At 36.8% G+C, this 20,745-nt stretch overlaps 1 pseudogene; it reads left to right on the top strand.

Moving 5' to 3' along the window:
• The first annotated feature begins 8,099 nt into the window (after positions 1 to 8,099).
• LOC109265830 (elongation factor 1-alpha 1-like) lies at positions 8,100 to 9,427 on the top strand (annotated as a pseudogene).
• The last annotated feature ends 11,318 nt before the right edge of the window (positions 9,428 to 20,745 follow it).

Genomic DNA, 20,745 nt, shown 5'->3' with positions numbered 1-20,745 from the left:
GAGTTGGCTAATATGTGGAATTGACAAAATAATTATAAATATTATCAAAATATGCACATTAATATAGTAAGAGTGAAATTCTATCAACAAATAGTTATATTTCATTTTAAAATAGAAGCAAATTAAAACTAATTTCTCTGAAAAGATTCTAATACTTGGTGAAAAGAATATTTTCACATTCTTCTGAAGTTTTCCATTAATTATACCAGAGGTTACAAACTAAAATATCAAGAAAGCAAGTCAAAGAATATAAATGAATGAAATGAGTTGGGGATGGGGGCTATTTTTAACATATACCCTGTCTACCAATAGTTGGCATTAACTGATTATTACTATGAGGGAAAGTAAGCTCACTTTTATTAGTTAGTTATGAATTTTATATTCAAATATATTTATTTATAAATATTGGTTGATAACTTCCTTTTTCAGGTTTCATTAACTGAAATAAGCCAAATAAAGCTTATAGCTGGACCACATATGATCTGCTGTATCACTAGTTTAAGTCTGCCAACACAACTTGCATATTAACAATTGTTTGCCTTAGTCTTATAAAACAGAAAATGCTAAGCCTGAAATAAACAAATAACATAAAATTTCTGTCCAAAAGACCTTATTAGTAAGCAAGATACAGTCATGGGCATATCGTTGTTATAAAGAGTGAATATATTCTTTCTAGTAATATTTATAAGGAACCTGCTATGTGGTTAACATGGATAGACAGCAGTGAGAAAAGCAGACAGTATTCTATATAGAATTTTCATTTGGTACGATATCTAGAATGTTGACCAAAATATATATGTTCAATGAGAAAAATTATCAAACCTAGAAATGTATATAGGATTTGCTAGGTTAGGGGAGGGTGGTAGTTGTAATATTAAATATGCGGTTTCAGGATGGTTCCTCTGAGACTGAACCTGATAAATACCTGCGAAGGATGAAGTCTTGTAATATCTAAAGAGTATTTCAAATGGAAAGGACAATTGCAAATGTTCCAAGGAGAAAGATGGCTAGTATGTGTGTCAAACAGAAAGAAGAGCACTGTGGCTTGAGTGGAGTAGGTGAGGGAGAGAGAGAATAGTCAAATAACTGGGAAGATTTTGACAGGGAGGGCATAGCATATGGTATGTGGCTCAATATATATTACAAGGTGATAATTTCTACTAAGTAAAATAAAGCTGGAAAGGAACATGGAGTACCAGGTTGGGGTTAGAGTTATTTGTAAGCAGGAGAAGTTTTTGCCACACTCTACCTACCCTTTGGTGCACATGAAATATTTTAGTAACAATAAGTAGTCTGATGGTATCATTCTCCATTGAAAACTACTCAACAATTACCTACCATTTCTGATTTGAGGCACATATATTTATCTTGACATACTTGGTTTAGGTGATCTAACTCTTAGCAAGCCCTCCAGATCTATATCTTTCTACTCTTCACTACATACCATATGTCTCAGTCTAAAGAAGACAAACTTTGTGCCTTCATAAATCCTTTTCTCAAGTACTGAAAAACCATCTTTCACTCTTGTCTACCGCTGGAGGCCCTTGGTACATTTTTGTATTTCTACTGAAGCATTTTTACATATTTTTCTTTTTTTCTTTTTTTCATTTCCCCTACTCAGCTGAGATTTTCTTCAGGATTAATAGTATGCTTAGGAGACACCATTAGTGCCCTACTCAAGAGTTCTTCCTCTTTTTCCTTTCTGCCTAAGCCTCTCTTCTGTGATTCAGTCTTCAAGTGTTAGTCAATCCCCTTTAATCCCTGCAGCCAGTTCTGCCCATGTGGATTGATACAATAAATAAAATATAAATAAAGTTTGTGGGGTATCTTCTAGGAGAGGTTTTCTTTACTAATATAAAGACTGAGATCTGAGAGAACCTTACTCTTTCCTTTTTTTTCTTTAGGTGTTTTAAATAAGGACCTTATTCTTAGAGTTTCTAAAAACAACATGTGTCCATGAAGAGCTACACTTGGACACCCTAAGGATAGAAGAGCCAAAGATGGGAAGTACTTAGGCTTCTGATTAAATTTATGAACTGCTGAAAGAACACCTGAATACTGAACTTTGAATATCTGGTCAGGATGGGAAATAGATATAGATAGATAGATAGATAGATAGATAGATAGATAGATAGATAGACAGAAATATATTTGTCTTTATATAATTTTTAAATTTATGTGTTTGTTTATAAGACCAAAGTCCCTGCTAAAGTGTTGCCTTTTAACTCCATCATTTAATAAATTGCTTATTTCTAGTTATTTTAATTTTATGTTCTAGAGATGCTCTGTCCAAAAATGTAGTCATTAGCTATATATGGCTCTATAAAATGAAAATGAAATGGGGCACCTGGGTGGCTCAGTCAGTTAAGTGTCTGACTTTGGCTCAGGTCATGATCTCATGGTTTGTAGGTTTGAGCCCCACACTGGACTCTGTGCAGACAACTCAGAGCCTGTAGCCTACTTTGGATTCTGTCTCTCTCTCTCTCTCTCTCTGCCTTCCCCTCCTCGTACTCTTTCTGTCTCTGTCTCTCTCTCTCAAAAATAAGTAAATATTAAAAAATTTTAAAAAATAAAATCAGCTTAAAATCCATTAAAAATTCTGTGTAACAAACTAACCACCATTTCAAGTTCTCAGTAGCAATGTGTGGCTTGTAAGTATTTTGTAACGCATAGTACAGATATAGAACAATTCCATCTATTCATATATTTGCATCATATAGTGCTGGGGCAGAGATTTCTGTTTCCTGAACTCTTGGTATAACTCTAGTTGATCTAACTATTGTCAAACAATTATAGCCATTTTCTATGTATATGTACTGTGTCAGTATCATCTAGTTCATCCACAGTCTTGGTAGAAGACAATTTATTCACTTTAAGAAACATAAGTAGAAACAATTTTTCTGAAGTAAATGTGTAAGAAGAAGTCTTCAGGGCATATCAGCTAGTGAGGGACAAATACATTACATTTAAATTGGTACCAGAATTATGTATTTGGCACAGATGTTCTACAGTGAAAACCATGTCACTACTGTACTTTAATATTCCATATAAACCTGCATTTTAACAAATCTGAAGAACCACAGTTCTTTTTCATTGTCAATGCCAAGCCACCATAACTCTTGTGTCCACTGACTGCCGAGCAGATAGTCTGATTGTTTCTTTATAATCCTATAATCTGCCTTCATCTCTTGTTAAGGTACTCTCTCAAAAGCAGGATTTGATAGTTTTTCCAAATGAAAGCTGGGTCTATTTGTGAGTAAACAGATTGTGTAGTACCATTAGAAGGCTGCTGCTTATCAGATTTAACCAATTCTATTACCTGAGTGTGTCAAATTATGCAACAAATCCCCTATGGTACTATGAATGAGACTACCCAGTGAATTGTACAGTACCAGCCTACATCATTATTAGTTTCTCAATTACTTCTCCCCTCATTCAACTGTGCATTGACTTACTTTCGTATTCCACTGTTTTGTTATGGCTTTAGTAAACTTTTTCGCTGAGAATCTGCTAGTTCTCTAAGTAGGTGTTCAGAATGGCTTCTGCAAATATCTCAATGCCCTATTCATCAGTTTTCTCACCTCATCAGAGGCAAATACACAGTATTTAATGACATGATCATTATTAGAAAAACATATGTTTTAAAAAGTGAATATGATAAGAAAGCAATCACTAGGGAAATAAATGTATTTATAGACAAACAGATAGTGTTGACAAATGAGTAATGGGTCTGAAATGATAATGTAATTTTACTACATTTAAAAATATGAAATCTTGGGGCCACTCAGTAGCTCAGTTGGTTAAACATCTAATTCTGGACTCTGGTTAAGGTCATGATCTCACAGGTCGTGAGATCCAGCGCTGCATCGGGCTCTGCACTGACAGTTTGGAGCCTGCTTGGGATTCTCTCTCACCCTTTCTCTCTGCCCCTCCCCCACTTGCATGTTCACTCACCATCTCTCTCAAAATAAATAAACTTAAGGAAAACACAAAATCTTGTTAAGCAAATAGAATATTCCCTTTCACTGCTCATGTCGTACGTAGATTCACATATCCACATTCAAAATATTGCTGTGATCATTAGGCTGTTCTTATTTTTAATTTCCTTAGTTTCTATTTGCAGCCTTGCACAAAATAATTTCATAATGTGATTTGGCATTCTTTGATCTTTGTTCCACAAAGCATTTCTGCCCAGTGAAGTAGATCATGATGTGTATGTTACGGTTGCATTCTTTGACTTCAAATACATGAAGTTACTTCTCCCATAATCAAGGCACTATTGAAGTTTCCTTTGAGTTTGCTCTTGCATGTGTTTTCTGTCCAGCTAGAACTCTTATCAGTGAGCTCTGAGGCAGGAGATTCTGCCTGTCAGCTTGCCAGTTACCAAAACGCATACTTCAGACTTAACCTGGAGAGACACTGCCTCTGAGTTCTTCTTTTTTCAAACAACACATAAACTAGGTGGCACAGTTACCCTTTATTATGCACTATGCTATGAAATGACACAGATATAGATGATCTATGAGTATCTATGAGGAAAAACACATAACTTACCATTTAAATTTCACTTTGCTTAGTAGTTCAAATACATACATTTTATAAATTAAAAAAAAAAAACTACATAGCATCACTCATACGGTGATCTAAGGCTGGAGCAGTTTTATCTTTCTGTGAGTTTAATTACATAAGTATTATTTTCTCTTAAATGCAAATACATCTTTTAGATAAATATACATCATAAGGATTGGGAAATTAGGTGCCATTAAAAACATACTAATAAAAGGAATGAGACACCATTCTCAGTTTGTTTTGTATTATTGAAATGTAACATCCATCACTATAAAACTGGAAATGACAATTTATATGTTATTCTTTGTAGTACAAGCTATGGGATGATACTAGAGGTACACATTGCAATCTCATGTAAGGATAAGTCTATTTAAGAAGAAAGATTTTTCAGGGCACTTAGGTCACTCAGTTGATTAAGCGTCTGACTTCAGCTCAGGTCATGATCTCACCATTTGTGAGTTTGAGACCCACATCAGGCTCTGCGCTGACAGCTCAGTGCCTGGAGCCTGCTTCGGATTCTGTCTCTCTCTCTCTCTCTCTCTCTCTCTCTCTCTCTCTCTCCCCCACTTGTGCTTTCACTCTCTCGAAAGCAAATAAATAAACATTAAAAGAAATTATAACAAAGATTTTTCAATATAGCTTTCATTTATAGGTATTTTGCCTATACACCTTTTAACCCCTACATTTGGCAGAGTTAAAGAAATTCATTTTGTGGCCTTTTATAACTTTTTATGCACCCTCTTATCCTTCCATCATGTTCAGAGTCAGAAGAAATAAATCTAGAAACCTATAAAACCCTGATGGAAGAGACCCTAAGTAGAATATGTACTACCTGCATTTATTGATGTATATAATAGAAAGTTATTTTAAAAGTATGTGTATCTTCCCACACCAGTGTGGATAATTCCTTAAGAATTACAAACTTTATAGAGAAAGGGGAAAAATCCTTATCAGAGTTTAAAAATTGGATCCTATCAGTATTTCCTAATTCCAGTAAACTCTCACATGGTAGTAAACATGAATTTAAGTTTCCTCCATGCCTTTTCATGGCTTGATAGCTCATTTCTTTTTAGTGCTGAATGATATTCCATTGTGGACGTACCACAGTTTATCTGTTCACCTATTTAAGAACATCTTCGTTACTTCCAAGTTCAGGCAATTTTTAATAAAGCTGCTCTAAATATCCATGTGCAAGTTTTTGTATGGACATAAATTTTTGCAATCTTTGGTTAAATGCCAAAGAGCACGTTTGCTGAATCATATGGTAAGAGTATGTTTAGGTTTGTAAGAAACCACCAACTATTTTCCAAAATGGCTGTACCATTTTGCATTCTCTCCAGCAATGAATGATTTCCTGTTTCCTCACATCTTTGCCAGCATTTGGTGTAGTCAATGTTTCAAATTTGGGGCATTCTAATAGATATCTAATAATATCACATTGTTGTCTTAATTTGCCTTTCCAGGATGACACATGGTGTGGAGTGTCTTTTCATATGCTTATTTGCTAGCTGCATATCTTCTCTGGTGAGGTGTTTTTAAGGTCCCTTGCCCATTTTTTAATCAGGTTGTTTTCTTACTGTAAATTTTTAGAGTTCTTATATATTTTGGATAATAGTCTTTTATCAGGTGTGTCTGTTACAAATATCCTCTGCTAATCTGAGGCTTTTCTTCTAATTCTCCTGACATGATCTTTCACAAAGAAGTGTTTAATTTTAATTAAGTTTATCTTATCAATTATTTCTTACATGTAACATGCCTTCTGTGTCATATCTAAAAGTCATTACCATACTCAATTATCTAGATATTCTCCTATATGTCCTCTAAGAGATTTATAATTTTGTGTTTCGTATTTAAGTATGTGATCTATTCTGAGTTAATTTTTGTGAAGTGTGTAGGCATGTCTACGTTCTTTTTTTACATATGGATTTCTAGTTGTTCTAACACCATTTGTTGGCAAGACTATCTTTGCTCTACTCCATTGCCTTTACTCCTTTTCAAATATCAGTTGGCTGTATTCATGTGGTTTTGCTTCTGGGTTCTTTGTTCTGTTTCATTGATCTAGTTATCTCTTCTTTTACCAATCTGCACTATCTTGGTTACTATAGTTTTATATTAAATCTTGAAGTTGGGTAGCATCAGTTCTTCAACTTTGATCTACTTTGATTCCATGTTGGGTTATTCTGGGTCTTTTGTCTCTCAACATCCACACTGTAACTTTTTGGTATTTTGATTGGCATTTCATTGAATCTGTAGATCAGATTGTGAAGAACTGACATCTTGATAATATTGAATCTTCCTTTTAATGAACATGGAATATCTCCCTATTTTTTTTAGCTCTTCTTTGATTTCATTCATTGGAGTTTTCTAGTTTTCTTCATGTAGATCTTCTACATATTTTGTTAGATTTATAACAAAGTATTTCATTTGGGGGATGATAATGTAAATAGGATTGTGTTTTTAAATTCAAATTCCATTTGTTCATTACTGATATATATAAAAAAGATTGCCTTTGCACAGTAACCTTGTATTCTGCACCTTGTTATAATTCTTTATTTGTTCCAGTAAAAAATTTTTTTTCCGATTTTTTTTCAGTGTTTTACATAGGCAATCATATCATCTGTAAATGAAGACAGTTTTATATCTCCCTTCCCAATACATATACTTTTTCTTTCCTTTTCTTGCTTTACTGCATTAGCTAGAACTTCTACTACATGTTGAAAAGAAGTGGTGAGAGGTGACATCTTTCCTTTGTAACTGACCTCAGTGGGAAAGCTTCATATTTCTTATCATTAAGTATGATGTTATTTGTAAATTTTTTGTAGATATTCTTTATCAAGTTGAGGAACTACCACTTTCTTCCTAGTTTATAAAAAATTTTGATACTGAAGTGGTGTTGTATTTTGTCAAATGCTTTCTCTGTATCTACTGATATGATCATGTGATTTTTCTATTAGTCTGCTGATGTGAGGATTATTTTAATAATTTTCATATGTGGAACCAGTCTTATATACCTTGAAGAAATCCCACTTGGTCATGATGTATAATTCTTTTTTGTTTATTTTGGTTTCATTTTGTCAATATTTTTTTTTTTAGGATTATACCCTCACTTCTTGAGTGTATCTCTAAGAAAACCTACTGGAAATATTATATCATTCACTGAACTTTGCTAATTGAGGATACTTCTAAATAGTAAATTATCTTCTTAAAAAAATCTATTGATGGGTCGCCTGGGTGGCTCAGGTGGTTAAGCGTCCAACTTTGGCTCAGATCAGGATCTCAAGGTTTGTGTGTTCAAGCTTCACGTCAGACTCTGTGATGACTGCTCAGAGCCTGGAGCCTGCTTCTGACTTTGTGTCTCCCTTTCTCTCTTCCCCTTCCCCACTCGTTTCTCTCTCAAAAATAAACATTAAAAAATTAATTAAAAAATCTATTGATATCAAAGAATTTAAAAATATTATTTGAGCTTTTTTGCAACAGGTTTGCTGCCACAACACAGGTGTTACGAAAACCTCCACTAAACCTAAACCATAATGGGAAAGGAAAAGACTTATATGAACATCGTCATCATTGGACATATAGATTCAGGCAACTCTTCCACTACTGGTTATCTAATCTACAAATGTGGTGGGACTGACAAAAACACTATCAAAAAAATTGAGAAGGAGGTTACATTGTGAACATGATGTCACCATTTATATCTCCCTGTGGAAATTCAAGACCAGTAAGTATTATGTGACCATCACTGATGCCCCAGGACACAGAGACTTTATCAAAAATATGATTACAGGCACATTTCAGGCTGACTGTGCCATCCTGATTGTTGCTGCTGGTGTTGGTGAACTTGAAGCAGGTTCTCCAAGAAAGGGCAGACCCGTGAGCATGCCCTTCTGGCTTACACGCTGGGTGAAAACAACTTATTATTGGTGTTAACAAAATGGATTCCACTGAGCTACCCTACAGCCGGAAGAGATATGAGGAAATTGTTAAGGAAGTCAGCACCTACAACAAGAAAATTGGCTGCAACCCTGACACGGTAGCATTTGTGCCATTCTCTGGTTGCAATGGTGACAACATGCTGGAGCCAAGTGCAAACACACCTTGGTTCAAGGGATGGAAAGTTAACTGTGAAGACTGCAATGCCAATGGAACCACACTGCTTGAAGCTCTGGATTGCATTCTGCCACCAACTCATCCATCTGACAAGCCCTTGTGTCTGCTCCTCCAGGAAGCCTACGAAATTGGTGGTATTGGTACTCTCCCTGTGGGCCTGGTGGAGACTGGCATTCTTAAACCTGGCATGGTGGTCACCTTTCCACCAGTCAGTGTTACAACTGAAGTAAAGTCTGTTGAAATGTACCATGAAGCTTTGAGTGAGCCCTTTCCTGGGGGGACAATGTTGGCTTCAATGTCAAGAACGTATCTGTCAAAGATGTTTGCCAAGGTGATGTGGCTGGTGACAGCAAAAATGACCCCCCAGTGGAAGCAGCTGGCTTCATGACTCAGGTGATTATACTGAACCATCCAGGCCAAATCAGTGCTGGATATGCACCTGTGCTGGACGGTCACACAGCTCACATTGCCTGCAGATTCACTGAGAGAAAGGAGAAGGCTGTCATTCTGGCAGAATGCTGGAAGATGGCCCCAAGTTCCTGAAATCTGGTGATTCTGCCATCATTGATATGGTTCCTGGCAAGCCTATGTGTGTTGAGAGCTTCTCTGACTATCCTCCTCCAGACTGTTTTGCTGTTCATGGCATGAGACAGAAGATTGGTGTGGGTGTCATCAAAGCAGTGGACAAGAAGGTAGCAGAGCTGGTAGGGACAGCAAGTCCTTCCAGAAAGCTCAGAAGGCTAAATGAACATCACTCCCAGGACCTGCCACCCCAGTCTTAATCAGTGGTAGAGGAAAGGTCTCACAACTGTTTGTGTCAATTGGACTTTTAAGTTTAATAGTAAAAGGCTGGTTGATGATAACAATTCATTGTAAAGCCTCCAGAAGAAAGGAGAATGTTTTATGGACCATGTGTGCGTGTGTGTGTGTGTGTGTGTGTGCAGTTTTAAGTTATTAGTTTTTAAAATCAGTACTTTTTAATGGAAACAACTTGACCAAAAATCTGTCACAGAATTTTTAGACCCATTAAAATAAAAGTTTAACGAGAAAATAGAATAAAAATATCACTTGAAGGTAATTTTACATAGAAACACATGTAGTTAACAGTAGCAATGTGGGGGGGGGGGAGGTCTTTTTTTTTGTTTTTTCCTTTTTGAAAAAGAAAAATAGATGATCAGAGATCCTAAGGCATGAACTTAAAAATGAAGGGTCCTGGTGTGTCAAGCAAAGTACTCTGTATCATTAACCTTAAATTTGGGATCTATCCCAAATGGATCTTGAATAGACAAAAAGTCTTTTGTTTATTTCTTTTAAAATTTTTATCAAAATATTGTATGACAAATAAATATATTTTAGAAAACATTTGGTCAAAAAGGGCTCTTTCATTATTTAGAAAAGGGATGCTGGCTGTAGGACTAAGAAAACTCATAAAGCAGGTGAATCTATCTCATTTCCTCAATGGTCAATCACAGTTCCCCAGATGCTAACTCTGAATTGTATTTGCCAACACATAGTAAAATTAAGGATGTTTGGCTTCTTTAAAAGACTGTATGCTTCCGATTCTGTGTTTCCCTCTCTCTCTGCCCCTCCCCTGTTCATGCTGTGTCTCTCTCTGTCTCAAAAATAAATAAAAACGTTAAAAAAAATTAAAAAAAAAGACTGTAGAATTCCTGCCACATAATGAAAAGATTGTGGAATTCCTGCCACATAACAACTATACAAATATGTATTATTTTTCTTCTCTGTTGTCCATCTAGAAAACAAGACAAAAAATCACCTACCCTAAATGCTGCATTTTCCTTCAGAGTAAGTCCAGATACTTGTCAAGATGGTTATCATGCAAAAAATACACAAGCTTAACATTTCTCAGGTCAAAACACAGAGTAAGTGATAATACTAGGGGCAGATAATTAATTCTCTCCGTATTTTTTTATTTAAATGGAATAGGTAGTATCAAGTTTAGTAACACTTATCTATATACACTTAATTTTGTTTTACTTAGTAAGCCATAATCTTAGAGGACAATAAAATTATAGTTTATCCTTTCTTAATTAATTTTGATAAAGAGAAGACATAAATGTGCAACTATCTTAAGGAAGAGATTTGTTTAAATGTTTCCTCCCGTTATCAAGAGAAATCTTAGTTAAGATAATGTAAAGATATTTAATTCAGATACAATTTTTCAAATATACTCATAATGCATCTCTACCACTGACACTAGCAATACTGAGAACAGAGTATGTCATCACAGGCTATTGTGTCTCCTCCTACAGATAGTAATAAAGATTATAAATCATATACAATGTTGATATGCTATGCTATGCTATGAGGAAAGTAATTGGGAGTTCATGATTCACATTTCTGATGAATTTCAAATCAATGATATTGCCCAAAGTCCATTTTATGTGCTGATATGAACATATGTAATCCTATTTCTGACAGAATAATACATTAAATAATAAAATTACAAAGAACTTTGTCACATATGATTAGGGTCTCTGTTCTCACATAGTAATTCCTCAGTTCTTATTTTCTTCAGTCATTTTGTCTTTCAAAGCATATTGTAGAATTGTGCATTAAAATTTCATAGCAATTAATTCATCCCTATGGATGAATAATATATATTCATCACTTTGTAATCATTACATGTGTTTTCTGGAACTGTGCATATACATGTAGACATACTTGAAATTCTGTATACTGTTACTAAATATTGATGTCTTACAAAGGTCATAATATTTTATGTATCATCTAATGCTTAAAGAACTTAAGGAGGTGCCTGGGTGGCTCAGTCGGTTGAGTGTCCGACTTCAGCTCAGGTCATGATGTTAGGGTTCGTGGGTTCGAGCCCAGCGTCAGTCTCTGCTGAAAGCTCAGAGCCTGTAGCTTGCTTCAGGTTCTGTCTCAGGCTCTCTCTGCCCCTTCCCTGCATGTGCTGTCTCACTGTCTCTAAAATAAATAAACATTAAAAAAAATTTAAAAAAAGAACTTAAGGATTTTTTTTTTAATTTTTTTTATTTTTTAATATATGAAATTTACTGTCAAATTGGTTTCCATACAACACCCAGTGCTCATCCCAAAAGGTGCCCTCCTCAATACCCATCACCCACCCTGCCCTCCCTCCCACCCCCCATCAACCCTCAGTTTGTTCTCAGTTTTTAACAGTCTCTAATGCTTTGGCTCTCTCCCACTCTAACCTCTTTTTTTTTTTTTTTTTTTTTTTTTCCTTCCCCTCCCCCATGGGTTTCTGTTATGTTTCTCAGGATCCACATAAGAGTGAAACCATATGGTATCTGTCTTTCTCTGTATGGCTTATTTCACTTAGCATCACACTCTCCAGTTCCATCCATGTTGCTACAAAAGGCCATATTTCATTTTTTCTCATTGCCACGTAGTATTCCATTGTGTATATAAACCACAATTTCTTTATCCATTCATCAGTTGATGGACATTTAGGCTCTTTCCATAATTTGGCTATTGTTGAGAGTGCCGCTATAAACATTGGGGTACAGGTGCCCCTATGCATCAGTACTCCTGTATCCCTTGGATAAATTCCTAGCAGTGCTATTGCTGGGTCATAGGGTAGGTCTATTTTTAATTTTCTGAGGAACCTCCACACTGCTTTCCAGAGCGGCTGCACCAATTTGCATTCCCACCAACAGTGCAAGAGGGTTCCTGTTTCTCCACATCCTCTCCAGCATCTATAGTCTCCTGATTTCTTCATTTTGGCCACTCTGACTGGCGTGAGGTGGTATCTGAGTGTGGTTTTGATTTGTATTTCCCTGATAAGGAGCGACGTTGAACATCTTTTCATGTGCCTGTTGGCCATCCGGATGTCTTCTTTAGAGAAGTGTCTATTCATGTTTTCTGCCCATTTCTTCACTGGGTTATTTGTTTTTCGGGTGTGGAGTTTGATGAGCTCTTTATAGATTTTGGATACTAGCCCTTTGTCCGATATGTCATTTGCAAATATCTTTTCCCATTCCGTTGGTTGCCTTTTAGTTTTGTTGGTTGTTTCCTTTGCTGTGCAGAAGCTTTTTATCTTCATAAGGTCCCAGTAATTCACTTTTGCTTTTAATTCCCTTGCCTTTGGGGATGTGCCGATTAAGAGATTGCTACGGCTGAGGTCAGAGAGGTCTTTTCCTGCTTTCTCCTCTAAGGTTTTGATGGTTTCCTGTCTCACATTCAGGTCCTTTATCCATTTTGAGTTTATTTTTGTGAATGGTGTGAGAAAGTGGTCTAGTTTCAACCTTCTGCATGTTGCTGTCCAGTTCTCCCAGCACCATTTGTTAAAGAGACTGTCTTTTTTCCATTGGATGTTCTTTCCTGCTTTGTCAAAGATGAGTTGGCCATACGTTTGTGGGTCTAGTTCTGGGGTTTCTATTCTATTCCATTGGTCTATGTGTCTGTTTTTATGCCAATACCATGCTGTCTTGATGATGACAGCTTTGTAGTAGAGGCTAAAGTCTGGGATTGTGATGCCTCCTGCTTTGGTCTTCTTCTTCAAAATTACTTTGGCTATTCGGGGCCTTTTGTGGTTCCATATGAATTTTAGGATTGCTTGTTCTAGTTTCGAGAAGAATGCTGGTGCAATTTTGATTGGGATTGCATTGAATGTGTAGATAGCTTTGGGTAGTATTGACATTTTGACAATATTTATTCTTCCAATCCATGAGCAGGGAATGTCTTTCCATTTCTTTATATCTTCTTCAATTACCTGCATAAGCTTTCTGTAGTTTTCAGCATACAGATCTTTTACATCTTTGGTTAGATTTATTCCTAGGTATTTTATGCTTCTTGGTGCAATTGTGAATGGGATCAGTTTCTTCATTTGTCTTTCTGTTGCTTCATTGTTAGTGTATAAGAATGCAACTGATTTCTGCACATTGATTTTGTATCCTGCAACTTTGCTGAATTCATGTATCAGTTCTAGCAGACTTTTGGTGGAGTCTATCGGATTTTCCATGTATAATATCATGTCATCTGCAAAAAGCGAAAGCTTGACTTCATCTTTGCCAATTTTGATGCCTTTGATTTCCTTTTGTTGTCTGATTGCTGATGCTAGAACTTCCAGCACTATATTAAACAGCAGCGGTGACAGTGGGCATCCCTGTCGTGTTCCTGATCTCAGGGAAAAAGCTCTCAGTTTTTCCCCGTTGAGGATGATGTTAGCTGTGGGCTTTTCATAAATGGCCTTTATGATCTTTAAGTATGTTCCTTCTATCCCGACTTTCTCAAGGGTTTTTATTAAGAAAGGGTGCTGGATTTTGTCAAAGGCCTTTTCTGCATCGATTGACAGGATCATATGGTTCTTCTCTTTTTTTTTGTTAATGTGATGTATCACGTTGATCGATTTGCGAATGTTGAACCAGCCCTGCATCCCAGGAATGAATCCCACTTGATCATGGTGAATAATTCTTTTTATATGCTGTTGAATTCGATTTGCTAGTATCTTATTAAGAATTTTTGCATCCATATTCATCAGGGATATTGGCCTGTAGTTCTCTTTTTTTACTGGGTCTCTGTCTGGTTTAGGAATCAAAGTAATACTGGCTTCATAGAATGAGTCTGGAAGTTTTCCTTCCCTTTCTATTTCTTGGAATAGCTTGAGAAGGATAGGTATTATCTCTGCTGTAAATGTCTGGTAGAACTCCCCTGGGAAGCCATCTGGTCCTGGACTCTTATTTGTTGGGAGATTTTTGATAACCGATTCAATTTCTTCGCTGGTTATGGGTCTGTTCAAGCTTTCTATTTCCTCCTGATTGAGTTTTGGAAGAGTGTGGGTGTTTAGAAATTTGTCCATTTCTTCCAGGTTGTCCAATTTGCTGGCATATAATTTTTCATAGTATTCCCTGATAATTGTTTGTATCTCTGAGGGATTGGTTGTAATCATTCCATTTTCATTCATGATTTTATCTATTTGGGTCATCTCCCTTTTCTTTTTGAGAAGCCTGGCTAGAGGTTTGTCAATTTTGTTTATTTTTTCAAAAAACCAACTCTTGGTTTCGTTGATCTGCTCTACAGTTTTTTTAGATTCTATATTGCTTATTTCTGCTCTGATCTTTATTATTTCTCTTCTTCTGCTGGGTTTAGGCTGCCTTTGCTGTTCTGCTTCTATTTCCTTTAGGTGTGCTGTTAGATTTTGTATTTGGGATTTTTCTTGTTTCTTGAGATAGGCCTGGATTGCAATGTATTTTCCTCTCAGGACTGCCTTCGCTGCATCCCAAAGCGTTTGGATTGTTGTATTTTCATTTTCGTTTGTTTCCATATATGTTTTAATTTCTTCTCTAATTGCCTGGTTGACCCACTCATTCGTTAGTAGGGTGTTCTTTAACCTCCATGCTTTTGGAGGTTTTCCAGACTTTTTCCTGTGGTTGATTTCAAGCTTCATAACATTGTGGTCTGAAAGTATGCATGGTATAATTTCAATTCTTGTAAACTTATGAAGGGCTGTTTTGTGACCCAGTATATGATCTATCTTGGAGAATGTTCCATGTGCACTCGAGAAGAAAGTATATTCTGTTGCTTTGGGATGCAGAGTTCTAAATATATCTGTCAAGTCCATCTGATCCAATGTATCATTCAGGGCCCTTGTTTCTTTATTGACTGTGTGTCTAGATGATCTATCCATTTCTGTAAGTGGGGTGTTAAAGTCCCCTGCAATGACCACATTCTTATCAATAAGGTTGCTTATGTTTATGAGTAATTGTTTTATATATCTGGGGGCTCGGGTATTTGGCACATAGACATTTATAATAGTTAGCTCTTCCTGGTGGATAGACCCTGTGATTATTATATAATGCCCTTCTTCATCTCTTGTTACAGCCTTTAATTTAAAGTCTAGTTTGTCTGATATAAGTATGGCTACTCCAGCTTTCTTTTGGCTTCCAGGAGCATGATAAATAGTTCTCCATCCCCTCACTCTCAATCTAAAGGTGTCCTCAGATCTAAAATGAGTCTCTTGTAGACAGCAAATAGATGGGTCTTGTTTTTTTATCCATTCTGATACCCTATGTCTTTTAGTTGGCGCATTTAGTTCATTTACATTCAGTGTTATTATAGAAAGATACGGGTTTAGAGTCATTGTGATGTCTGTATGTTTTATGCTTGTAGTGATGTCTCTGGTACTTTGTCTCACAGGATCCCCCTTAGGATCGCTTGTAGGGCTGGTTTCGTGGTGACAAATTCCTTCAGTTTTTGTTTGTTTGGGAAGACCTTTATCTCTCCTTCTATTCTAAATGACAGACTTGCTGGATAAAGGATTCTCGGCTGCATATTTTTTCTGTTTAGCACACTGTAGATATCGTGCCAAGCCTTTCTGGCCTGCCAAGTTTCAAAGGAGAGATCAGTCACGAGTCTTATAGGTCTCCCTTTATATGTGAGGGCACGTTTATCCCTTGCTGCTTTCAGAATTTTCTCTTTATCCTTGTATTTTGCCAGTTTCACTATGATATGTCGTGCAGAAGATCGATTCAAGTTACGTCTGAAGGGAGTTCTCTGTGCCTCTTGGATTTCAATGCCTTTTTCCTTCCCCAGTTCAGGGAAGTTCTCAGCTATAATTTGTTCAAGTACCCCTTCAGCACCCTTCCCTCTCTCTTCCTCCTCTGGGATACCAATTATGCGTATATTATTTTTTTTTAGTGTATCACTTAGTTCTCTAATTTTCCCCTCATACTCCTGGATTTTTTTATCTCTCTTTCTTTCAGCTTCCTCTTTCTCCATAACTTTATCTTCTAGTTCACCTATTCTCTCCTCTGCCTCTTCAAGCCGAGCCATCGTGGAATCCATTTTGTTTTGCAATTCGTTTAAAGCGTTTTTCAACTCCTTGTGACTGTTCCTTAGTCCCTCGATCTTTGTGGCAAGAGATTCTCTGCTGTCCTGTATACTGTTTTCAAGCCCAGCAATTAATTTTATGACTATTATTCTAAATTCACTTTCTGTTATATTATTTAAATCCTTTTTGATCAGTTCATTAGCTGTTGTTATTTCCTGGAGATTCTTCTGAGGGGAATTCTTCCGTTTGGTCATTTTGGAGAGTCCCTGGCGTGGTGAGGACCTGCAGTGCACTTCCCCTGTGCTGTGGTGTATAACTGGAGTTAGTGGGCGGGGCCTCAGTCTGACCCGATGTCTGCCCCCAGCCCACTGCTGGGGCCACAGTCAGACTGGTGTGTGCCTTCTCTTCCCCTCTCCTAGGGGCGGGATTCACTGTGGGGTGGCGTGTCCCGTCTGGGCTACTTGCACACTGCCAGGCTTGTGTTGCTGGGGATCTGGCGTATTAGCTGGGGTGGGTAGGCAAGGTGCACGGGGGCTGGAGGGGCAGGCTTAGCTCGCTTCTCCTTAGGTGATCCACTTCAGGAGGAGGCCTGTGGCAGCGGGAGGGAGTCAGATCCGCTGCCGGAGGTTTGGCTCCGCAGAAGCACAGAGTTGGGTGTTTGCGCGGAGCGAGCAAGTTCCCTGGCAGGAACTGGTTCCCTTTGGGATTTTGGCTGGGGGATGGGCGGGGGAGATGGCGCTGGCGCCTTTGTTCCCCGCCAAGCTGAGCTCTGCCGTCCGGGGGCTCAGCAGCTCTCTCTCCCTTTGTCCTCCAGCCTTCCCGCTTTCTGAGCAGAGCTGTTAACTTATGACCTCCCAGACGCTAAGTCGCGCTTGCTGTCGGAACACAGTCCGTCCGGCCCCTCCGCTTTTGCCAGCCAGACTCGGGGGCTCCGCTTGGCCGGCGAGCCGCCCCTCCGCCCCGGCTCCCTCCCGCCAGTCCGTGGAGCGCGCACCGCCTCGCCGCCCTTCCTACCCTCTTCCGTGGGCCTCTAGTCTGCGCTTGACTCCGGAGACTCCCTTCTGCTAATCCTCTGGCGGTTTTCTGGGTTCTTTAGGCAGGTGTAGGTGGAATCTAAGTGATCGGCAGGACGCGCTGTGAGCCCCGCGTCCTCCTACGCCGCCATCTTCCCTTGACTTAGAACTTAAGGATTTAAAGACAAGATATCTCCTTCATGTTTTATAGCCATGATAGAAAAATATAGATACATTCATTGTTAATGTCAATGTGTACTAAGTATATTTATAAAACTATGTTTTCAAAATTGCTGGAAACACGTTAGTTTTTAAAAGTCTGATCACATTAATGATTGCAATACAATGCAATTTAAAAATATTTAATAAACTAACATGCCATAGAATTCTCAAAACTTAATCCGTTATACTTTTTGTTTTTAAAAAACAAGCAATTTATATTTTGTCCTTAAGTTGGAACAACTGGTATTTGTTACTTCTGTGAGACTTTTACTTCATTCCAGAAAATTGATATAATTAGGCAAATGTGATTTTTCTCTACATGTGTTGTTAGTGATGATAGTTCCAGGAAAGATTTCTTTCTATGAATATGGGCAGCTGAATGAATTTATTTTAAACAGCTGGCAAGGCTGGTTGCAGCTAAAGTTTTCCATTACGTGACAAGGAAATGCCTCAATATTTTGTTCAAGATGGACCTTCCAACATGTTTTGCTAAAGGCAAATGTTAATTTTATTGTTCTCTCATACTCTAGAACCTTGAGAAAGAAACAGGTATAAATCATTATTCTAAAGCAATGAGTCCCTCACCAGCATCAGCTGTAACACCTATATCACTTAGGGAATTCCTAGAAATGTAATTTCTTGGGCCCACCTCATATGTACTGAGGTGGTAAAGTCTGAAACAAGACCCAGAAATCTGTGTTTTAACAAGTCCTCTGTGTCATTTTACTGCATGCTAGAGTTTGAGAACCACTGTTCTAAAAAGATAGCATTCATGATACATTAGGTAAAATTAAATTTGAGTACTTACATCTGGCAACACATTTAATAGAATATTCTGTATTCTATCTGATTCTATATTCTATATTCCAGTGACATTTGAGAATGTTATAGTGGGAAAAATTATTAGAACTTAGTCCCCATTGGAGAGGAAAAATTCCCCAGTAATTATAATTGGGTAAGAGTTTCTGGAGTACCAAAACCAAAGATGTATAAGTAGACCATTTTGTTCTTAATAAGCATGCCACAGCCCTTTGATTTTAGTAAATGAAAAGCAGTATAGCATAAGCATATGATATGAAAATTTCAAGCCTGACAGTTATTAAGCAGAAACTTAACAGATAAAAATATCATATAGATAATTATTTTCTATATTTAAGCATACAGAACTATAATCTTGAACCAAATAACTATTTTCACCTATCTTCACTGAAAGCACTCTATATCACAATAAGGTTCAGTGTGATTTCTTGGATTGGAAAGGAAAATCACTTAAATTAAAATAAGCTTTAAGTAATAGAACATCCTAATTTTTTGTGACTCTTGGCCAGATTTGAACTTGCAAGTTACTTCATTCTTGAAAATACCTTCTTTACATATTTATTTTATAACTTAAAGCATAGTCAATAATATTGTGCCACACTTATGATACTTTGTAATATATAATTAAATCACTATGTTATACACCTGAAACAAATTTAGTATTATAAATTCACTATAGTACAGTTAAAACAATTTTTAAGAAAGAATACCTTCCTTTAAATTCTGTTTAATTTAATACTCTTGATAATTTTTTAGCTCTCTAAATTTTACAATGACTCCTTTGATTAGTTGTTTTACTTTTTTCACCATATTTAGGGCTTTTCAAGGCTTAAATCTTTAGTTTTAGTTCTTTTATTTTTATCCATACTTTATGACTTAATACATTATAATACATCTCTGCACAGAGATTTGATTTCTATATTCCCATTGCAAAAATGTCTTCTGAAGTTTGAAATTTTGCCTCCAGTATTAAGATAATAGTTATCACTTATTTAAGTGTACTATGTGGTAGGCAATGCTTGTATTAAGTACCTACGTTATCTCATACAACCCTTGAATCCTGTAAAATAGGGAAAAAAAAACAAAAACCAATGATCAATCCTGCAACCCATTCTGCTTTCCTATCAAGGATTTGGGGGGTGGGGAGTAGGAGTGGAGAAGATTCTTGGATTAATCATTGTGTCTCTGTGAATGGATAAAGATGTGGTATATATACACCATGGACTATTACTCAGAGATTAAAAAGAATGAAATCTTGCCATTTGCAATAATGTGGATGGAACTAGAATGTATTATGCTAAGTGAAGTAAGTCAGCCAGAGAAAGATAAATATCATATGATTTCACTCATATATAGAAGTTAAGATGAACAGAGGGGAAGGGAAGGAAAAATAAGATAAAAACAGAGAAGGAGGCACACCATAAGACTCTTAAATACAGAGAACAAACTGAGGGTTGCCTGAGGCGTATTGGGTGGGAGAATGGGCTAAATGGGTGATGGGTATTAAGGAGGACACTTGCTGGGATGAGCACTGGGTGTTATATGTAAGCAATGAATCTCTAAATTCTACTCCTGAAACAATTACTACACCGTATGTTAACTAGTTTGGTAAATAAAATTAAAAAAAAATCATTGTGTCTCTATGTAATATGTAATTAGGACTAGTCTTCTATATGTTCATTGATATTATTCTCAAATCATGACAATAATTTAAGTTTAGAATATCAATAAACATACAGAAGTTTTCAAGTGTGCTCTCTTTCCCTTTATACAGATTCTTTTTTTATTTAGAATAGTTGTAGATATCCAGCATTCTACTATTTTATTTACCAAATATTTCCTTATGAGACCTTTGTTAAATATTGTAGCATGATGGCTTAAGTTCAATTATAGTACAATTCCATGAACAAGCAAAGATTGGGGAAGAAGAGCATGTTTTTCATTCATTATGGTAATAATCTGGAAAATTTATATTTGATATAATTATAAGAATGCTGAAGTTATGGCCTTTTTTTGTAAAAACAAAGAGTAAAAACTCCTAGGCAGTATCGGAACATTCTACTTGTGAACCTTGAGGATGTGGCCTCTGTCTTTCAACTTGAGAGATGTCACGTTGCCAAAATCTTTGTATGATTCTTCTCTTTGTAAGTAAAAGATTAATCTCAGCTAGTCTGTTAAAGCCCTGTGTTTATATTCAGGGATGCTTAGAGCCACGGTGCTGACTGGTCATTGGCAAAG

This window comes from Panthera pardus, unplaced genomic scaffold (genome assembly GCF_024362965.1).
Source record: "Panthera pardus isolate Hobbes unplaced genomic scaffold, ASM2436296v1 HiC_scaffold_1, whole genome shotgun sequence".
Lineage (NCBI taxonomy): Eukaryota > Metazoa > Chordata > Mammalia > Carnivora > Felidae > Panthera > Panthera pardus.
The sequence above is the reverse complement of the archived record's forward strand: the minus strand, read 5'-3'. Positions and strand labels throughout refer to the sequence as shown.